At 35.0% G+C, this 6746-nt stretch overlaps 1 pseudogene; it reads right to left on the minus strand.

Annotated features, from left to right (window-relative positions):
- Nucleotides 1-4285: 4285 nt before the first annotated feature.
- Nucleotides 4286-6511, minus strand: LOC127859529 (uncharacterized; annotated as a pseudogene).
- Nucleotides 6512-6746: the final 235 nt, after the last annotated feature.

Here is a 6746-nt window from a genome sequence, read left to right on the forward strand (position 1 = left end):
CCAACTAAGCATGAACCTCCAGAGAACATTATGAACAGTCATATTTCAAGGCGTAGAGCAGTTTATGATGAACTTATGGACGGCTTCCTGTCAACAATATTTGGTCCATTAAGTTTTGAGGAGGTAGGTTTTTATTATCAGCTGTTCAGTTAGGATAGTGCTGACAGTTACTAATACAACAGATGACAGATTAAACTAATGATGTGTGGATAGAGATACCAATTTGTAAAATAGTGACTGTGCAACAACTGTAGCATAATTACAGGCAACTTTGATAGTGTGTAGGAATGACTTTAAGAGAACACAATACCATATATCTTAAGGTATTCGAAAACAGTTTTGATGCAGATCAGATGCTTAGTTCTGTTGGAACATGATTGGACCAAATACAGGCATTTTCAATACTAAGGGATATTTTTTCAACTGTGAATACTGGGAATGATTTTTAGTTTTGAATAATAAACACACAACACGAGTCATGTCAAGAATAAATTTACCTTAAAGTAATAACAATCAGTTTGAATAAAGATGTTCACTGAACAACCTCAGGAACTTGTAAATTATATAATACTGACTGTACGAAGAGATTGGATCAAGATCAGACTGCACTTGTTGACATCATGTTTGGATCCCAATTGGTCAATTTTGATAGGTATCTGCTTGATATGACTCAATTGTGTATTATAACTCGGGGGACTAGGTGCCTGAGCTACTTTCAGCGATACAGGGATATTGAAGCATAATTTCCTATATGCCAAAACAATGTTAGTAATTTTAATAATGATGCCAGTATAATTTTCACGAGAACATCTCAGGAACAATCTGAAGATCAGTGTTGGAACAAGAAACAAGAAAACTGTAAAATTACTGCCTGTTTGTTTATATTGATCTTTTTATTATTCATGATCACAATGTTGTGTTCAAACTGGTTGTGTACTAGTAAAAATAAAATAACAAGGGCTGTTTGTAAAACATGCATGCCCCCCATATGGGCTCTCCGTTTTAGTGACAGCCATTGTGTGAATATGTTTTGTGTCACTGTGACCTTGACCTTTGACCTAGTGACCTGAAAATCAATAGGGGTCATCTGCCAGTCATGATCAATGTACCTATGAAGTTTCATGATCCTAGCCATAAGCGTTCTTGAGATATCATCCGGAAACCATTTTAATATTTCCGGTCACCGTGACCTTGACCTTTGACCTAGTGACCTGAAAATCAATAGGGGTCATCTGCAAGTCATGATCAATCTACCTATCAAGTTTCATGATCCAAGGCATAAGCGTTCTTGAGTTATCATCCGGAAACCATTTTACTATTTCGGGTCACCGTGACCTTTGACCTAGAGACCTGAAAATCAATAGGGGTCATCTGCCAGTCATGAGCAATCTACCTACGAAGTTTCATGATCCTAGGCATAAGCGTTCTTGAGTTATCATCCGGAAACCATTTTACTATTTTGGGTATGCATTTTTCAGATGTCAGTTGTCTGTGTTGTCAAACAATATTCAATATTGTTGTATAAGGTTGAATGATTAATAGACAAGGCAGTCTGTAATTCAAGTAAATTGATATCTTTGCAATTCATGTGAATTTATATTTGTCCTTGTTATTAATATTATACATCATTGATTATAAAATGGATTTGTATTCAGTTGTCAAGGTGCTTATATATATATATATATATACATGAACAATTATAGTTGAAATTAGATACTTGATTTCACAAAACAGTCAAGTACTTATAGGGATGTAAAGTTCGAATGTGTATATGTATGGATTCAAGGAATCGAGTACTCTTAACAAGAAAATTAGAGAAGATAATAAACAAGATATGTATATATAGCAACAGGTATATGTATGCATGTCATAAGTTAAGATAAGTATGACTATCAGTTTCATGATTAAAACCATAGATGAGACGAGTTATTAATAGAATTGTAATTATGCATCCATTTATAATTCCATTGTTACTGGAATTAAAGTATAAATTTGTTGAATTGTTGTTGGTAATAATTATGCATGTATTGCAAATCGGTAACACTTGGCATTGTTATTGACATATTTTAGGCTAAATGGTAATGAGAATTCAAAATGTAATAGTCTTAAATATGTAAGTCTAGCTCTCGAAGTATACATTATTAATTAATACTATTTAGAACTGTCTATTTAGTCAGTTGATGGAAATAGGCTTTATCAGATGTAAATTAACACACATGTTATAGACTTGTATCGCTGAAAGTAGCTCAGGCACCTAGTCCCCCGAGTTATAACTCATATTAGCTGCTCTGTGGCAGGGGTATCATCGGGCGCCACCCGACTCATTGTAGCTAGGTTCGGCTTACTAGTATATCAGCTTCTCCCATTTAAAGTTTAAAAATCCGAGTGTCACTTGTGTTCGGAGGCACAGCACTTTAAATGAACACACATTTTTAAGACTTGTTTTGTCTTTATCAGGTGTAAATGAACACACATTTTTAAGACTTGTTTTGTCTTTATCAGATGTAAATGAACACACATTTTATAGACTTGTTTTGTCTTTGTCAGATGTTAATGGACACACATTTTTAGCTCATCTATTTTTTGAAAAAAAATTATGAGCTATTGTCATCACCTTGGCGTCGGCGTCGGCGTTGGCGTCGGCGTCCGGTTAAGTTTTGCGTTTAGGTCCACTTTTCTCAGAAAGTATCAATGCTATTGCATTCAAACTTGGTACACTTACTTACTATCATGAGGGGACTGGGCAGGCAAAGTTAGATAACTCTGGCGTGCATTTTGACAGAATTATGTGCCCTTTTTATACTTAAAAAATTGAAAATTTTGGTTAAGTTTTGCGTTTAGTTCCACTTTTCTCAGTAAGTATCAATGCTATTGCATTCAAACTTGGTACACTTACTTACTATCATGAGGGGACTGGGCAGGCAAAGTTAGATAACTCTGGCATGCATTTTGACAGAATTATGTGCCCTTTTTATACTTAGAAAATTGACAATTTTGGTTAAGTTTTGTGTTTAGGTCCATTTTATTCCTTAAGCATGAAAGCTATTGCTTTCATACTTGCAACACTTACTAACTATCATATGGGGACTGTGCAGGCAAAGTAATGTAACTCTGACTGGCATTTTGACAGAATTATGTGCCCTTTTTATACTTAGAAAATTGAAAATTTGATTAAGTTTTGTGTTTAGGTCCACTTTATTCCTACAGTATCAAAGCTATTGCTTTCATACTTGCAAGATTTATGAACTATCATAAGGGGACCGTGCAGGCAAAGTTATGTAACTCTGACTGGCATTTGGACGGAATTATGGGCCCTTTATACTTAGAAAATTGAAAATTTGGTTAAGATTTATGTTTTGGTCCATTTTACCCCTAAAGTATCATAGATATTGCTTTCATACTTGGAACACTCACAAACTATCATAAGGGTACAGTAAAAGGACAAGTTGCATAACTCTGGTTGTCATTGTTACGGAATTATGGCCCTTTTTTGACGTAGTAACTTTTAATATATGGTTAAATTTTGTGTTTCGGTCCACTTTACTTCTTAAGTATCAAGGCTATTGCTTTCAAACTTCAAATACTTACATGCTATCATGAGGTTACTGTACCTGGCAACTTGAATTTTACTTTGACCTTTGAATGACCTTGACTCTCAAGGTCAAATTATTAAATTTTGCTAAAATTGCCATAACTTCTTTATTTATGATTAGATTTGATTGATACTTTGATGAAACTACTCTTACCTGACATACCACAATAGACTCCACCCAAACCATCCCCCGTGCCCTCCCCCCCCCCTCCCCCCTCCCCCCCCCTATTTTTTTTTTTTTTTTTTTTTTTTTTTAAGATCATCTCACAAATGACCACCACACCCTCACACTATACCCCCACCCCCCCCCCCCCCAATTTTTTTTTTTTTTTTTTTTTTTTTTTTTTAAGATCATCTCACAAATTACCAATACACCCTCACACTATACCCCCCCCCCCTCCCATTTTTTTTTTAAAACTGTTATGTTTGAAATACCGTCCAACCATCGCACCCAAACCCCTCCCCCCCCATCGCCCCCCCCCCCCGAATTTTTTTTTTTTTTTTTTTTTTCGCTTTTTTGGAAGATAATGTAATAAATGTCCACAACCCCACACTATACACCCCTCTTCACTCCACTCCTCCCTCCTTTGTGATTGAAAATGAGAGTCCCTTCACCTTTAAAAAGAAAATAGATGAGCGGTCTGCACCCGCAAGGCGGTGCTCTTGTTAAGACTTGTTTTGTCTTTATCAGATGTAAATGGACGCACATTTTTAAGACTTGTTTTGTCTTTATCAGATGTAAATGAACACACATTTTAAAGACTTGTTTTGTCTTTATTAGATGTAAATGAACACACATTTTTAAGACTTGTTTTGTCTTTATCAGATGTTTCTTTCACTCTTCACACTTCACTCAAATGAGTCCTAGACTATAATCTCACTTGTTCAAGTGTACATTTTTACAATTTGAGCAACATCCATTAGGGTTTCCTGAGTATTGTGTTTCACTGAAACCAAAGTGTTTGACCAGCAGCAATCTTAGACAATTAACGTCATCTTGGCAGTACTGTATTATTGAATCTGATATACCCTTCCTAGCCTTTGATATGTCATTATTATTGTAATACAAGATAGCTTCAGAAGATTGACCTCTTCTTCCGGCTCGACCTATTTCCTGCATGTAGGCCTCCAAACTGGTAGGTGGTCTACAGTGAATTACCCTTGATATACTTGGGGCATCTAGTCCCATTCCTAAAGCAACTGTCGCAAGCACAAGGCGAATTGTTGGTTTCTTCTTGCACAAGTCACTAACAATAAAGGATTTCATTGCTTTTGTATAATCCTTATGATACTGAGCAAATATTCTATTCTCAGGAATTTCCTCACCAGTATATTGTCTTTTACCTAAATAAGAATTAAGGTACTGGTAAAAATAACCTAAAGCCTCCAAATTTTCTACATACATGATAGTTACTGGGAAGTCACTCAATTTATCAGTTAACTCCACTTCCACTGGCTCAATCAATGAGTCCAACTTATCAATTTTTTTTTATATTTGGTAATCTTGATCTTTTACTTAAATAACTATTGGGTCTGTCCGGATTAATAGACACACAGGTGTATTTCCTATATTGCAAAGTGTCTGTCAATTCATTCTTTCTTTGTTCAGTACATGTGGCTGTCAATGCCAAGTGGCAAGCATTAGGGAATATCACCGTAAGTTCACCTAATTTTCGGAATGCTGGTCGAAATTCACTTCCCCTGAAAACAGATAACACATTTACAAGTTTTACAAGAAGCTTAGTTTGTCTAGTCCGTAAAATACAATATTTCAATGCTGAGCAGGATCCAAACTGTTGCCATTATGATACATTTAGCGTTCTTTTAAAAAAAATGAAGAAAACAATTTTGGAAATGCCAAGGGATGTTGGATGAATAAGTGCACAGGATTAATACCTTATAATAACCTTATTCAAACTGTCAGGGCTTTAGATAAGATATGTACATCACTACATGCGTAAATTACACATACAAATTACATGTTTACGCATGTAAATTAAATATGCAGACGTTTTTCATGATGCTGTATTGCACACTTTATCTAGGAGCTAATTTGACACAGGTCTGCTTTTAAAGATTTTTGACTGGCAATGCTGACTTTAAATATCAGTATACAGATCTCTTGAGAACAGCGAATCTAAAATAACATTTTTCAACCTTAATATTTACCATTCTGAAATCATATGAACCTCATCAATAGCAACTGCACACACTCTCTGTTGGTACACAGGTGAATGAAAGATCTTCTGAATCTTCTTTGTGTGTAGTGCTTCTGGGTGGCTATAGATTATATTGTAGCGTCCACTCTTCAGCTCTGTCAGATCAAACATCTTTCCGAGGACAGATGTAGTGGGAGATTCTGAAAGATTGATGAAAAAATAAATCAATATAATTATATACTAACCAAGCAAAACAGTAAATGTAAAAGGCCTTTTAATATAAAAGTATATATTAAGTTATATTAAATAAGTAGCCCCAGTACCTAACGTTTATTGACACCTTAGAAAAGTCTAGTTTATCTTATTAAATTAAGAAAAGTCTTCTGAAATACAAAGGCTTGCCAGTTGCCATTTTGCCAATATCTGCATTCATATATCTGTGTGCATTCCACAAATTATGTCAGGAACCGTGAAATACATGGAGGATCATATTGTAATGTTTGTAGTTTAACCATTATGCATTTGTAAATAACTATGTTGGAGAAAGTCAAGACATTAAGCTGAAATAAATTAATAAAATCACAAAATTTGGCCCAAATTGGCAGTGGAAGCACAAATTGCATCTAAGAATTATATTATTATAACAACAACAGACCCGGTTTGATTTGGTCTGTTCGTGGTTGTAATGGTAAATGCTACACCACTCACGCCACTAGTACACAAACCTTCAGTTTCTTTGTCTGAACTGTGTTCCTCAATGTCATCCTTATTATCACCAAAGGTCACTATCTCTTTGGCATCATAAGACAGAAAACAGCCTTTCAGGTTTTTGGATCTTAAGCTTTGTATCTGAGTAGGGGAGAAATTAATAAAATATTATAAATTTGTATTTTCCTGCATAAGGAACAACTGTATAATACCACATTCCATACTTTACATCTCTTGTAATCAATCTTAAAAAGATAGTAGGAACGTGTGGGTTTTTTTCAAACTAA

This window comes from Dreissena polymorpha, chromosome 15 (genome assembly GCF_020536995.1).
Source record: "Dreissena polymorpha isolate Duluth1 chromosome 15, UMN_Dpol_1.0, whole genome shotgun sequence".
In the NCBI taxonomy this organism is placed as follows: Eukaryota; Metazoa; Mollusca; class Bivalvia; order Myida; family Dreissenidae; genus Dreissena; species Dreissena polymorpha.